At 39.1% G+C, this 15,871-nt stretch overlaps 1 protein-coding gene across 3 annotated transcripts in view; it reads right to left on the reverse strand.

Moving 5' to 3' along the window:
• LRAT (lecithin retinol acyltransferase) overlaps positions 1-15,871 on the reverse strand; it is a 100,781-nt gene that overhangs the window by 20,648 nt on the left and 64,262 nt on the right. The window contains exon 1 of one of the 3 annotated variants that reach the window (XM_043566969.1): positions 12,961-13,074. The exons of the other annotated variants lie outside the window; for them this stretch is intronic. The gene's annotated coding sequence lies outside the window, so the exon portion shown is untranslated. Of the gene's footprint in view, positions 1-12,960; positions 13,075-15,871 lie in introns of those variants that run through there. 3 annotated transcript variants of the gene reach the window in all.

Genomic DNA, 15,871 nt, shown 5'->3' on the forward strand with positions numbered 1-15,871 from the left:
AAAATGGAAAATTATGTAAGAACGGTTATTAACCATACTTTTATAATTACTGTGATTACATTCAAAAAGAAAAGTCTGCTCATGAATTTCAGGAGGATCCAGAATTCTCCCCAGACTTCTTTTATCTATTTCCTGATTTACTGAACAAACATTTCTGCCCTGCAGGATGTATACCAGTCTTCCATAATAATCCTGGTCTGACAAGAGAATAATATGAAGTCCTTTAGGAGCTCAAAGAAGGATGAAATGTTGGCCAAGATTGACTCCTATTTTTAAAAGTTGAATCACTTTAAGTGTATTAGCACTAGATCAAAGTGAAACCTCAAACCCACAGGTACCACACATCCCATTATACCTTGGAAGCAACAATGTCCAACTCTGCAAAAAGAAATAATGCAAGGGAGAGTGTCACCTTGTTGCAGAGATGAAGACTGTGATGGGCATGCCTTGAGAGGTAAGATAATACAGTGTAGTCATCAAAAGCACAGACTTGGGAGACTCCCTGGTTGAATCTTGGCTCAACCACTGTGACCTTAGGTAAATTATTTTTTAATTGTGTGCTGTACCTCCTACCCAGTATCCTTAGGTTGTCAGGAGGAAAAAGTAAATTAACAAGTGCTAAAGACCCTGAGTAGGTCAGTCAGACTTTTAATAAATAATGAATACCCATTGAATGAGCTGATGTAGTGAGGTCCTTCTACACGCAGGACATTGTGCTTGGGCTTAGACGGTGCCTCCTAGAAGGATCTTTAATATGGCTGATGTGAAATTACCTAGTAAGCTTTACAAAACTGATTCAATGACCATTCTATTTGCCAACCAGCTTATGTCCTGTGTCCACTTGCCCTTATTTAATCAACAGTAAGTTGGAAACACATACTTATGCTATATTAAGTGTTGGTAATATGAAAATGCATGAGACATCATCTCGGTCTTGGAGGGCCATCAATGGTAGTTGAAGACAGGACATACACAACCAATGATTACAAAAGGTGGCTATATCAAGTGATGGCATATATCACAACCAATGATTACAAAAGGTGGCATAAATCAAGATATTTGTATGGGTACTGATATTCAAAGGAACAATCATTATCAGGGTCACCCTTTTTTCACTTAAGCATGACTGACTCAACCATTTTCCCTTGAATTACTGTTTTAATTTTGTTTTGCTACTCAAGGCTTGATGTTTATCTGGTCCACTCCAGTTCTAAAAGTTCTATTTCACTGGGATTTTGTTTGTTTTGTTGTCATATTGTTGTTTTGTTTTATATCCCTAAAGAGTTGCAAAGCAACTTGACTGCTAGATGCATGGGTTAAATTTTTTGTATCCTAGTTCACTTTGCACGGTACGTGTTGGTGCCATCTATTCACAGGTGCCAAATACACACCTATACACATGTGTATTAATAAATAAATAAAATACACGGAAACCAGAAGTTAACCCACATACCAAAGTCTAAATTAGACAAGTCTCTTTTCAAGTGAAACACTGTATAGATTATTAAGTTTGTTTTGCCTATCTGCAACCGGAGGATGGCGCAGACAACCGGTAGGAGAAATGGAAGAGGGTAATTAACAGTGATAACAGATTTACAGCATACATTTTGTAAAAAGCTGAAGAGATTTGCGTTCCTTAGCCGTAAGAACGTAACGTCATGACCGAAAGTCACTCCCCGGGGACTGTCTGAAAATCATTTCCGAAGGAAGAAGAATACAGGTAATTGGCCTTGAAATGAGCCAGAATCATTTAAGTTCGTGATCAGAAAATTGAAAAGAACTGAGCAGTAGTGCTACTCCACCAGTGACCTGCAGACAGGCAGTGTCGGCACGGTCAGCCAGAACTGCCAATGTCCAATTTCCACTGCAGAAAGGGGTGCGTTTAGCAATCTGTTTTTTTTTTTTAATTCTTTTTTTAAACGTTTATTTACTTTTCAGACAGAGAGAGACAGAGCATGAACGGGGGAGGGTCAGAGAGAGAGAGGGAGACACAGAATCTGAAACAGGCTCCAGGCTCTGAGCTGTCAGCACAGAGCCTGACGCGGGGCTTGAACTCACAGAGTGCAAGATCATGACCTGAGCCGAAGTCGGACGCTTAGCCGACTGAGCCACCCAGGCGCCCCAGCAATCTGTTTTATCAAGCCTTCCAGGTGACTGATGCGAGCTCACATTTCTTTTTTTTTTTTTTTCAACGTTTATTTATTTTTGGGACAGAGAGAGACAGAGCATGAACGGGGGAGGGGCCCGAGCTCACATTTCTTAAACACTGCTCTAAAAGATCTTTACTGGGAAGAATGTACGTGAAACACTCATCAGAGAGGGCGGGCTTTTATTTCTCACAAGACTGCTAATCTGAATGGCAATGTAACTGACTGAGTGATTATCTCCAGACCAAACTGGCACTGCGCACTGATGATTGCAATTGCTGCCTGCGAGCCCATTAGACTTCTGCCCCCAACAGGGATGGGAACAAGTCGGTGGTGCAGGCTTGGGAGTTCTAGGCACTCCCTCTGCTTACCTTGAGAGCTCAGGACCCAGCAAAGACTGCCAGCTAAGGATTTTTAGGATAAGTGAAAGTGCTAGAAAAAGGTGATAGGAGGAGAAGGGGAAAAAATGGCAGGAGATAATGCAGTGACACAAATAGGGGACAAGGGTAGAAAAAGAAAAAGAGTGCGAAGGAAGTACGAACACGAGAATATGAGAAGAAAGAGAGGAGAGTCTATCTAAAGTCAGAGTTGAATTCAGTAAGCAAGAGAACAAAAGAAAAAGTCTGGCGGTCGCTAGCCAAGGGAGCCGCTAGAAGGGTTAGAGGCACCAGTGTGAAAAGTGCAGCGCTGCTTGGCAAACCATGAGCACCATGAAAAGGCGGGTTAGGACTAGGACTGCGATGTAAAAAAACAAAGTGTAAGAGCAAGAGATAAGAAAGCACATTAGCTGGAGCGCCTGGGTGGCTCTGTCGGGTAAGTGTCCAACTTGGGCTCAGGTCATGATCTCGCGGTTCTGAGTTCAAGCCCCACCTTGGGCTCTGTGCTGACATCTCAGGGTCTACAGCCTGCTTTGGAGTCTGTGTTTCCCTGTCTGCCCCTCCCCCGCTCATGCTCTGTCTCTCTCAAAAATAAATAAACCTAAAAAAAAAAAAAAACCTTAAAAAAAACAATAAAAGCACATTAACCAACCATGTTCCAGGGGTTATACAGGATCAGTCCTTTCTGAAGTAAGATGATGAACCGGATGACCTCTATAGTCCTTCACAATTAATGGTTAGTACGTGGCCGCTATGTTATATGGAATGTGTGCACACAATTAACTAGAAAATACTTGTGGTATTTTTTTTTTTTTGGCAAATTGAATAGGTACTTTTATTGGCACATCTAGGTCATTTGTTTCAAAAAGTCATCTTTACATTACACGAAGAATAATTTTAAAAAATATTTACAGAGTAGTAAGGCTACTGAGAAATTCTTTTAAATTTTTGTTTTAAAATGTAACATACTTTAAATTTGACAAAAGCTCATAAAAATAGAAAAATCCTGTTTTGGCTGACCCAGCATATCTAAACACAATGGGGTGCCTTCTTAATTACTTCCTTTAATATGCTGAGCTTAGTTTCAGAATTCATTAGGGATCAGACTTCCAGGAGAATTTCCTGTTTGTTTTGGCTCAATTATTATTGGTGAATTATAGAGAAAAATAGAACATATCAATTGATTATAGATCATCTTTGGAAAGTATGAAATGAAAATACAAGAAAGAAAATATATCCATCCAGAATCTAGCTATAGAAACTACAGGATGATCAGAGTGTATCTCAGAATACACTAGTGAAATTCAACTCTCTCATTGGCCAGTTTTAGTAACGACTGGCAGCATATGGGTTTGTTCAAAGCAACTAGAAACATGTTTACTTTTTCCTTTTTAGTGAGGTTACCAGATGGCCCCAAGAAAAGGATATGATTTTGCTCCAATTCTACATATCCAGAAAATAAAAATCTTAAATTTAATGTATTATAGCTTTCATGATTTCCTTGTGATTGTACACACTGAGGAAATGATGTTATACCAAGAAAACCCCAACCCTTTAGGAACCAATCTAAGCATGAAGGCATTCAAAGATATTCAAAGACATGCTTTGTGTGGCGTTCCCTGGTACCGATAGGAAACATGAGTTTATTAGGCAGAATGACGAAGCATGCTCTTTGTTCTCAGAAAAGTTGCAACACCCTGTGTGTGTGTGTGTGTGTGTGTGTGTGTGGCTGGCTGTATTACTGACCAGAAGGTAAGCCATGTGGTAGCCATATGCTTCTCTGGTTAACAGAATCAGAAATTGCTTTCCTAGGTCTACACATTTCCTAGGATTTGGTTCTTCAAGTATAGATTCCATTATCCAAATATTGATAATGCCATATTATTTTAAAATATTGTATTCTGGAGTAATGTTTAGTATATGTGCTACCGAAGCAGGCACAACTGAAGTAATGTTTAAATTCAATGACCCATGCTATTGATGCTAGTTAGTCCAATTGATTAGGGAAGATTTTTAATGAGTACTAAATTGCAATTACACAAGGTAATTAGTATTTTAGTCCCTAGTGCAAATAGCTCTAATCTCAGGACATCCTACAAATAACAAAGGGGATAGGGTGACAGGGTAAGGATAATTTCTATCAGCATCTTTAGAGATCAATGAATATATCACATCTGCTTAAATACTTAAAGTGTGGGTGGATTTAGGTGGTCCAAAATAACCATGTCCTGGGGAAAAGCCATATGTGGGCATAAATCTATAACTGTGCCTGACACACAAGAATAAACTTGACTTGGGGCGCCTGGGTGGCTCAGTTGGTTGAACGTCTGACTTCAGCTCAGGTCATGATCTCACAATTCGTGGGTTTGAGCCCTGCATCGGGCTCTGTGCTGACCGCATGCCCAGAGCCTGGAGCCTGCTTCAGATTCTGTGTCTCCCTGTCTCTCTGCCCGCTCACGCTTTGTCTCACTCTGTTTCTCAAAAATAAATAAATGTAAAAAAAAAAAAAAAAAAAACTTAAAAAAATAAAAAAGACAGAAAGACAGAAAGAAAGAAAGAATAAACTTAATGCTGAATATTTAAGGAACTATTATACTCTTAAGAAATGTACTTTATTGCTTTATTCAAATACTGAATATTCACTGAAATAAACTGAAAAGCAAGAGAATATATAAGGTTTGCTTTTTCTGACTACATACCTCTGTTATGATGCAAATTAATTTCTTTGGGGCAAAAGTTTTGTTTTTTTTAAAACAAAACAAAAAAAATTCAGAAACCTGAAAAATGTAACTAGTCCTGAAATACTTTTATGTCATTACATAACTATTCATAAGTGACATTTACAATGTATGTGAAAAAAACAGCTGACTGAATCTTCCCACCTACATAAAACTAACTTAAAAAATTGGGGCACCTGGGTGGCGCAGTCGGTTAAGCGTCCGACTTCAGCCAGGTCACGATCTCGCGGTCTGTGAGTTCGAGCCCCGCGTCGGGCTCTGGGCTGATGGCTCAGAGCCTGGAGCCTGTTTCTGATTCTGTGTCTCCCTCTCTCTCTGCCCCTCCCCCGTTCATGCTCTGTCTCTCTCTGTCCCAAAAATAAATAAACGTTGAAAAAAAAAATTAAAAAAAAAATTAAAAAAAATAAATAAATAAACCTTTAGGGGTGCCTGGGTGGCTCAGTTGGTTAAGCATCTGACTCCTGATTTCAGCTCAGGTCATGATCTCTCACAGTTTGTGTGCTGACAGCACAGAGCCTATGTGGGATTCTCTCCCTCTCTCTGCCCTTCTCCCGCTTGCCCTCTCTCACTCTCTCTCTTTCAAAATAAATAAACATTTAAACATAAAAAAGTAAACCTTTAGAAACTAATACATCTTAATATAATCCTTAAAATTCCCATAAATTAAATTAGAAATTTCTCTTACTTTTCCTCCAGTAGCTTTTACTTTCTATTCTCAAAAATTCATTCTAATACCAATTATAAAATGGACCCCAAATGATATAACTTAATAACTGAAAGTATTTTAAATGCCCCCCCCCCAAAAAAAAAACTCTCAAAAAAGAAGTTGTTTTAATGATTGCTTTCACTAAAGATATTTTCTTATTGAAAGGATATTCTGGAAAGAAAAAAAAAGATTTTGCTTACCATGAAATACTAGCTTACAAATTGATACTAAAACTCTTTTAAAAGAGTGATCCAAGGCTCACAAATATTTAGTGAGCATTTACTGTGTGCGTGGTGCCCAGCACAGAGGGAGAACAAAACATAGTCCCTATACTTCAAGGAACTGAGGGTGCCAGAAAATGGATACAACAACATTAATACAAGATTGAGAGACACACAGGCCAAAGGAAAGCAGAAGGGGTTGAAAAAATAAAGGAGATTCTTTCTGCCTGGAAGAATTAAGGACAGTTCATAGGGGAAGAATTATTTGAGCTAGGATTTATAAGGGTAGATATGAGTATTTTGGTGGTGAAAGATGGATGGGAAGAAGAGCGGGATGATAGAAAGAAATCATGTGATCCAAAACATGGAGTTGGGACAGGACAGCCTACACTCTGGGGATGGTAAAGTCCAAGCTTTACCACTTGGTCCTTGGACTCGTCGATTCCTATTTCCTACTTGCAAATTCTCTCTCTCTGTTCCCTGAACTTGGAATGCCCTTCCTTTCATTCTCTCTACTATACTGTAGTCTATTAAGTGTGCAATAGCCTTATGTCTAAAAAAAAACAATGTACATACTTTAATTTAAAAATACTTCATTGCTAAAAAAAAAAAATGCTAACCATCATCTGAGCTTTCAATGAGTCATAATCTTTTTGCTGGTGGTCTTGCCTTGATGTTGATGGCCGCTGACTGATGAAGGTGGTGACCGTTGAAGGTCAGGGTGGCTGCAGCCCCTTCTTAAATTAAGACAACAATGAAGTTTGCATTGACTCTTCCTTTCACAAACAATTTCTCTGTAGCTTGGGCTGATGGTTGACAGCATTTTACCCACAGTAGAGCTTTCAAAATTGGAGTCAGTCCTCTCAAATCATGCTGCTGCTTTATTAACTAAGTTTATATAATAGTCTAAATCCTTTGCTGTCATTTCAACAGTCTTCACAGCATCTTCACCAGGAGTAGATTCCATGTCAAAAAACCCCCATTTTATTTGTTCATCTATAAGAAGGAACTCATCTGTGAAAGTTTCACTATGAGATCACAGCAATTCAGTCACATCTTCAGGTTCCGCTTCTAATTGCAATTCTCTCTCTGTCCCCACCACATCTGCAGTTACTTCCTCCACTGCAGTCTTGAACTCTTTAAAGTCATATCCATGAGAACTGGAATCAGCTTCTTCCAAACTCCTGTTAATATTGATATTTTGACTTCTTCCCATGAATCACAAATGTGCTTAATGGCATCTAGAATGGTGACTCTTTTCCAGAAGGTTTTACTTTATTTTGCTTAGGTCCATCGGAGGAATCACTACCTATGACAGCTACAGCCTTATGAAATGTATTTCTTAAATAATAAGACTTGAAAGTCTAATGCTCCTTGATCCATGGGCTGCGGAGTGGATGTTGTGTTAGCAGGCATGGAAACAACATTAATCGCATTGTACATCTTCATCAGAGCTCTTAGGTGATCAGGTGCATTGTCAATGAGCAGTCATATTTGAAAGGATTTTTTTTTTTCCAAATTGTAGGTCTCAACAGTGGTCTTAAAATATTCAGTAAGCCACATTTTAAACAGCTGTGCTGTCATCCAGGCTTTCTTGTTCCATTATAGAGCAGATTTAGTGTAATTCTTAGGGGACCTAGGATTTCAGAATGGTAAGTGAGCACTGGCTTCAACTTAAACTCACCAGCTGCATTAGCCCCTAACAAGAGAGTCATCCTGTCCTTTGAAGCTTTGAAGCCAGGCACCAACTTCTCCTTTCTAGCTATGGAAGTCCTAGATGACATCTTCTTCCAGTATAAGGCTATTTAGTCTACATTGAAAAATCTGTTGTTAAGTGTAGCTGCCTTCGTGAATTATCTTAGCTGGATCTCCTGGATAAGTTGCTGCAGCTTCTACATCAGCACTTGCTTCACCCTGTGCTTTGATGTTTTGGAGACGGCTTCTTTCTTTAAGCCTCAGGAACCCATCTCTGCTAACTTGCAACATTTCTTCTGTAGCTTCCTCATCTCATTCAGCCTTCATAGAACTGAAGAGAGTCAGGACCTTACTCTGGATTAGGCTTTGGCTTAAGGGAAAGTTGTGGCTGCTTTGATCTCCTATCCAGACCACTCACACTTTCTCCATACCAGCATGAGGACTGTTTCACTTTCTTATCATCCGTGTGTTCACTGGAGTAGCACTTTTAATTTCCTTCAAGAACTCCTCCTCTGCATTCACAACTTGGCTAGCTGTTTGGCACAGGAGGCCTAGCTTTCAGTCTGTCTTGGCTTTTGACACACCTTCCTCGCTAAGCTTAATCATATCTCTTTTGACTTAAAGTAAGAGAAGTGTCACTCTTCCTTTCACGTGAACACTTAGAGGCCATCGTTGGCTTATTAATTGGCCCAATTTCAACACTGCGGTGTCCCAGGGAAGAGAGAGGCCCAGAGAGAGGAAGAAAGATAGGGTAATGGCTGGTTGATGGAGCAGTCAGAATACACACAACATTTATTGATTAAGCTTGTTGTCTTATGTGGGCACATGGTGCCCCAAAACAATTACAATAGCAACATGAAAGGTCACTGGTCACAGATCTCCCTAACAAACATAATTATAGTGAAAACGTTTGAAATATTGAAAGAGTTACCAAAATATGACACAGAAACACAAAGTGAGCAAATACTGTTGGAAAAATGGCACCAATAGACTTGCTCCATGCAGGGCTGCCACAAACTTTCGATTTGTAAAAAAACACAGTATCTGCAACGTGCAATAAGGTGTGGCACAGTAAAACAAGGTATGCCTGTAAAAGGGAGTATTTAAAATCTTTGACGGAGCCTTACCGGACATGGTAATTCATTGGATTTAGTGACTGTGGAAGAATCAGAGAATATTGAGGTCTGCAACTTGGTTGAGTAGGAAAATGCGGATATCATTGACATCGATAGGAAAGAAAATAGAAGGTGCCTGATTTTGGAAGAAGAGAAGATAGATTCACTCAAGATATTTGCTTGGTACCTACTATGTGCCAAGCACTAGGCCAGCACTGGACTACAGATTTGAAAGACACATCTCTTTTCTAAGGAACCTCAAGTCCTCAGTCACTCATCAATTTCTTTGCTATCTAATAAATAGGTTTTTTGAGGGAGAGGGTGGAGAGAGGGGCAGAGGAGGAGAGAGAGAGAAAATCTGAAGCAGCCTCCAAGCTTAGCATGGAGCCCAACGCTGGGATCGAGCTCATGACCAACCATGAATCATGACCGTGAGATCAAGTCCTGAGCCGAAATCAAGAGTCAGATGTTTAACTGACTGAGCCACCCAGGTACCCCTCAATTAACATTTTTAAAGCACCAGATACTGGAGCAAAAATTAAGTAAGAAACTGTCCTTGTCTTCAAGGAGTTCCTAGGTTGGTAGTGAAGACCTATAAAAATGACCACCAAGCTTAAAGTGCTATCAAAGAAATATACCAGAATGTGTTAGATTTTGTTATTATTTTAAATTTAGAGAGTGTCAGGGGACCAGCCAGGTGGAATTATCTGTCAGGTAACTTTTGTCTGGCCTGAAATTGAGGAGTGGGGTTATGGCTAGGTGTATTAGTAGATTTGCAGATTGTTCACATGGTTGAGAAGAAGGTTAAGGACAGTAAGTGGAGGGTGGCCAACACCTACATTCAGTGTATGGGAAAGCGAAGATGAAAAGGAGCCCCCCAAATGGGACAGAGTCTTGGACATATACAAATAAGGAAAATAGGAAAATACTAAAAAGGAGTACAGGAAAATCAAGAACGTCATATGGTGTGGCGGGCCCTAGTCTTCTTGGGAACAATCAAGAGGCAAACTGAAGAAAAGTGAGGAGGAATGATCTTTAATATGTGGTTTATCAAGGATCCCATCTTGCAAAGAAATCCAAGGAATCTGAAGAGCAAGTGGTCTGGCAACAGGCCACTGAGGTAACCTTCAGGAGAGCAGAACTGGGGGAGTGGAAATCATTTTATGAGGGTTTGAGGAGCCAGTAGATGGTGAAGAAATAGAACCAGTGAGTGAAAAATGGTTCATAGACCCTGGGCCCTACATAGAAGAAATGAAGTGGAATGTTAATGTGAAGGGGTAAGTACCAGGTTTAAGAGTTTTGTTTTTGCTTTTATTTGATATTTAGGATAGAAAAACTCAAGTACTTTTCTAAGGGGAAGAAAGGACTGGCAAGGCATTAAAAATGAAAGAGACAAGAGTTGGGGATGGGGTGGGGCAGCGTGGGATGGGAAGGGACCAAAGCCTTAGGTGAAGCTGTCTTTATCCTTGGAAAGGAGACAAAAGACTCCTGTTGCTGAGAGGGCAGGAAGGAGAACAGGGTGGGCACAGAGAGAAAATAGTAAGGGGAAAACAGGGAATTTGGGTAAGTTTTTGGTGAATGAAGAGTGAGGAAACAATATGAAATGAGGGAGGTAACTGAGTGGTTTTGAGAAACACAAATAATTTGGTACAGTTACCAGTGGCAATGCAACTAGGAATCAACTAAAGATCACAAGTATTTGTCAATCATGAGTGTGCTATGGGAATTCTGTGCAGGGTAATTTTTGGTTGTACAGGACTATCATGTGTACTGTAGGAAGTTTAACATCACTGGCTCCTATCCATTCAATGTCAGAATTGCTCCCCTGTCATTGTGATAACCCAAAATAGCCTCATTTTTTCTAAATGCCCTGGGTGGAGAATCATTTAGCTGACATCAGACAGCCTGACTCTACAGCAGAATCAAATCACACTAGTATATAGCCTTCCCCATTATCACTTAGGAACCTGAGCTCAGAGTAAAATAGTTTCAAAAGCTTTAAAAGGAGACAGTAAAAGAAACGTTCCTAGATTATTTTACTCCCTTGGTTGAGAATATTTATATCATCCCCAACCTAACCTCCGTAGATTTAGTTCTAGTAACAGCAATTGCTAATCACACATAGCATTTTAAAGCCAAATACAGTTGCACAGGAGACTAATTATTGCAATTCAGAGACATTTTTATAAGCAACGTTTGTCTAAATCCTGATCCTAAGCCTGGTTTTATAAGCCTGGCCCTTGGCCCAGAATGTAGGGGTGGGAGGGACGAGAATAAAAGTCCCATGAAGGCGGCTAAAAGGAAATCAGAGGACCTGGCTTCTAAGAGAGCTCCTGCCAAGGTCTCCCAGAAGAGTACTGCTATCCCACACAAACATGGCTCAGGTCTTGGGAGTTTGAAAATACAGCTGCTGATTTGCCCCAATAGTCAGAAATACTGACATAGTAGCAAAGCTTTCTATGGAAGACTTGTACCTGTCCAGACAGAGAAAAGGCAAGTTAAATACAGCTTACCAAAATAATTCACAGGAACTGATACTTAGTACTATCTCAGAGCTAGACCTCAGCTTATCTGGCTGTTCCTTAAGAAATTCTCAGTATGCCTGATCATGACCTCAGGCTTCCCTGGGGAAGGCGAAGCCAATGGGTTTCAACCTGCTAATAGCTTTGCCCTACTGTAACCCCAGTCTACTGGGTCATGGCTCTCAATTAAGCCTTGCCTGAGTGATTCTTCAGGTTGCAATCCCAGCCCATTTCAAACACTCCCACTCAAAACACTGATGGTGATCTGTCTGGTTTTGGTCCCTGCCTGTCTTCCCCAAACTCTTGCATAAACCTTCCAACTGCAATGCCTGGCCTTCTCACCTTGTTTATCAAAGTGTGGTGGCACTGATAGGCTCTAATAGCTACTGATCTGATATATCCAAACACCTAAAACAGGCTAAGACTTTTGATAAAACCCACGTAGAGTGTGAAGTAATAACAATGGCTTTACTTGGGGCTGACGGAATGCCAAAAATAATGTATAGCCTCACTGTCACTTCTAGGCATAAAACACCAATGAACCAAAATAAAGAATGCATTTAAGAAGGAACATTTTCCAAAATCAAAGACTACAGAAAAGATTATTTATACATTAGTAGGAACATCTATTATACTACCTTTAGCTTTAATTGTTCTTATTGTTGATTTTGGATGGTAAATAAATTAATCTATTTATTGCAATCCTCTGGTCTTAGGCTGCTAAGGTATACGAATTTCTAAAAGGTAGCTATCAGAAAATGAAAAGAAGTTAAGTAATAATGAAATGGTAAACTGATTAAAATAAAAATTGTCTAGGGGTACCTGGGTGGCTCAGTTGGTTAAGCGTCTGCCTTCTGCTCAGGTCACGATCTCAGGGTTTGTGAGTTCGAGCCCTGCATCAGGCTCTGTGCTAACAGCTCAGGGCCTGGAGCCTGCTTCAGATTCTGTGTCTCCCTCTCTCCCTGCCCCTCTCCTGCTCGTGCTCTGTCTCTCTCTCTCTCTCTCTCGAAGATAAATAAATAGTAAAAAAAAATTTTTTTTAATTGTATAGTTTTTCATTAAAAATGTTAATCATCCTTAAAGAAAACATAATGTAGTCATATCAAACAATTCATATGTAATTTAGAGCTTTAAGATGTATATGCTATTCCATATTTTGAATATATTTCTTATACTCTTATAAAACTCCTTAATTTTAAGAAAATTGGACTATTTATAGTCCATTTAGAGTGAGCAACCAAAGAGACTTGCATTTCATTAATAAACCTTCTCTGGCATATGATTCACTTAAGATTCTGACACTGAGGCAATATTTGAAAGGCCAACATACGATTTATATCAAGTTTCTCCCTAATTCATGTCACACACCTCTCTCCTATCTCCTAGATTTAGTGTTTGGACCACCCAATTTAGCCTATATCAAAGGGTCTCATACTGACCTGTAGATGCTCCAAATCCTGTCAATTCAACAAGTGTACAAGGAGTGTCAAGTTAGTAAGACTGTTCATTTTGAAGGATAACAATCATGTATTCTGCCTTTCATATCTCCTATAATGTGGGCAAAAGATAAAAGTCCTAGAATTAAAATAAAAGCCATTGATCTGCTGATTCAAAATATCCTTAACTACTTATGAGCCCCAGATATAAACATGGTGATCCAATCACTTAAGTTGAACCACACCTTATTACTAAATTCCCTTCCAGCTGGTCTTGGTGCAGAATCTTTTGGAAGTAATCCATGGCTTGAATAATTAGAAATATTTTTAAGTATGGGTAGGAGAGAGGGTACCATGCTGCGATGCCTATTTGTGTACAAGACATCATATTAATAAGCACATATGCTAAAGATTGATCAAGATGACTAGTTAATTTGAAGTATCTTAATCTGATTCTATGGGAATATTGTGTAGTGCATGGGGATGGATGTGGGGGTAGAGGATGTGGGGGATACAGTGGACAAATTGTTGCCATTGAAGTGAATCCCCTGGTGGTGAATATCATTCTCTTTGCTTTCCAAATGTCCGTTTCTCTAATTTAGGTCATACTTAGGTATGTCAAATTCAGGCCATCCCTAATATTGCATGGGACATACAATGTCTACGTATGTTTATCTGAAATTCAAGTTTAACAAGGCATTCCTTACTTTTTTATTTTATTTTATTTTATATTTGAGATACTGATGTTTATTTTATTTGTTAAATATAATTTATTATCAAACTGGTTTCCATACAACACTCAGTGCTCATCCCAACAGGTGCCCTCCTCAATGCCCATCACCTACTTTGCCCTCTGCCCCACCCTCCATCAACCTTCAGTTTGTTCTCAGTATTTAAGAGTCTCTTATAGTTTGCCTCCCTCCCTCTCTGTAACGTTTTTTTTCCCCTTCCCCTCCCCCGTGGTCTTCTGTTAAGTTTCTCAGGGTCCACATATGAGTGAAAACATATGGTATCTGTCTTTCTCTGCCTGACTTATTTCGCTTAGCATAATACCCTCCAGTTTCATCCACATTGCTGCAAATGGCCAGATTTCATTCTTTCTCATTGCCAAGTAGTATTCCATTGTACATATAAACCACATCAAGGCATTCCTTATTTTATCTGGTAACTCTGCTCTGGCTATCTCAAGGGGCTTTATGCAATTCTAAGAAAATTTATTTCATTCCTTTAATTTTTGAAACTAGGCACGTAAATGCATAAAAAATGGCAACTTGCCAAGAGAGTACAGAAGATTGATGTAAAATCAAAGGAAGCATATTGGGATATTAAGTTTATTTAAAAGGCTACGTTTTAGAGATCAAGGACCTTGGCTAATGCTTGCTGTTCTATTCCTGCCCACAACTGATGTTCTAGGGAATGGAAGGTACTAAATATTTTTTGAGTGAAAGATGGCAGATATAAATGTCTCAATTTATTTTGAGAATGCAAACACTTCTCTTTTATCATCAGGAATAAAAAGCTGGTTAATGCATTCCTTTTAATCACCTCAGCTCAAATAGCTCAAATACATACAACAGGTGATGATGAAAGTGAAGTATATAAACTGGCTGTGGCCATAATCCAGATAGCTGGCAAGTATAGACAAAGCACCAATGGAGTCATTGTTTAAAAGATTTCAGATACAGGCACCTTTAACAGGAATGTGTACATTTGCATTAGAAACTCACTTGACAATAGAGATTTAGGTCCACTCTGATTTTTACATATATTTTTATGAAGGGACAATGATTTTATAGTCTACTTAAAAGGCATTCATTAAAACATATTCTAGTTATTCTTGGGATTTCAATAAAGAGATGAGTCAAAGGCATTCCATGAGGTTAAAAGGAAGAAGAACCAGGAAAGTCATTCTAAGGAGAAGGAAAGGATCCAGAAATTTCTAGAGAGGAAAAAAGGAGAAAGGAGTTTTAGGAGATGAAGAGATATTCTTTTTTTTTTTTTTTTTTTTTTTTCAACGTTTATTTATTTTTAGGACAGAGAGAGACAGAGCATGAACGGGGGAGGGGCAGAGAGAGAGAGGGAGACACAGAATTGGAAACAGGCTCCAGGCTCTGAGCCATCAGCCTAGAGCCCGTCGCGGGGCTCGAATTCACGGACCGCGAGATCGTGACCTGGCTGAAGTCGGACGCTTAACCGACTGCGCCACCCAGGCGCCCCTGAGATATTCTTTAAAAATACATGGGGCACCTGGGTGGCTCAGTCATTAAGTCTCCAACTCTTGATTTTGGCTCAGGTCATGATCTCACCATAGTCGGATCAAGCCCTGCATGAAGCCCCACATGGGGCTCTGTGCTGGGCATGAAATTGTCTCCTTCTGCCCCTTCCTCTGGCCCTCCCCGACCCATCTGTGTGTGTCTCTCTCTCTCAAAAAAAAAAAAAAAAATAATAATAATAATAATAATAATTAAATTAAATTAGATTAAAATAGAAATACATAAGAAAATATATATGAATAAGGAAAAACAGAAATATGGTGATATAATGAAGTATTATACTATTTAGGTACATTAGGAAAAAGAAGATTGAAAGGCAGCTCTTGGCAAAGGCCAATTAATTCATAGAATATGAATATAGTATCAAAATACTATAAAATAGGACTGGATTTTCTAGCCCCAAGAATGTTTAAAATATGAATACTTTTGCAAAAACTAATTATCATGTATGGAGAGCCACAGCTTATTTTAAGCACAGAATTTTCTTTGTTATGTCAAAAAGTAAAAGCTATACAGCACTGAACAACCTAATATAAATTAACCAATACAGTGAACAAAAACCTTATTTGTTCAAATCCAAATGAAAACATACTAAATGACTGAAATCAAGTTTAGAGATATAAATGTTTTTTTTTTTTTTT

Source organism: Prionailurus bengalensis, chromosome B1 (genome assembly GCF_016509475.1).
Source record: "Prionailurus bengalensis isolate Pbe53 chromosome B1, Fcat_Pben_1.1_paternal_pri, whole genome shotgun sequence".
In the NCBI taxonomy this organism is placed as follows: domain Eukaryota; kingdom Metazoa; phylum Chordata; class Mammalia; order Carnivora; family Felidae; genus Prionailurus; species Prionailurus bengalensis.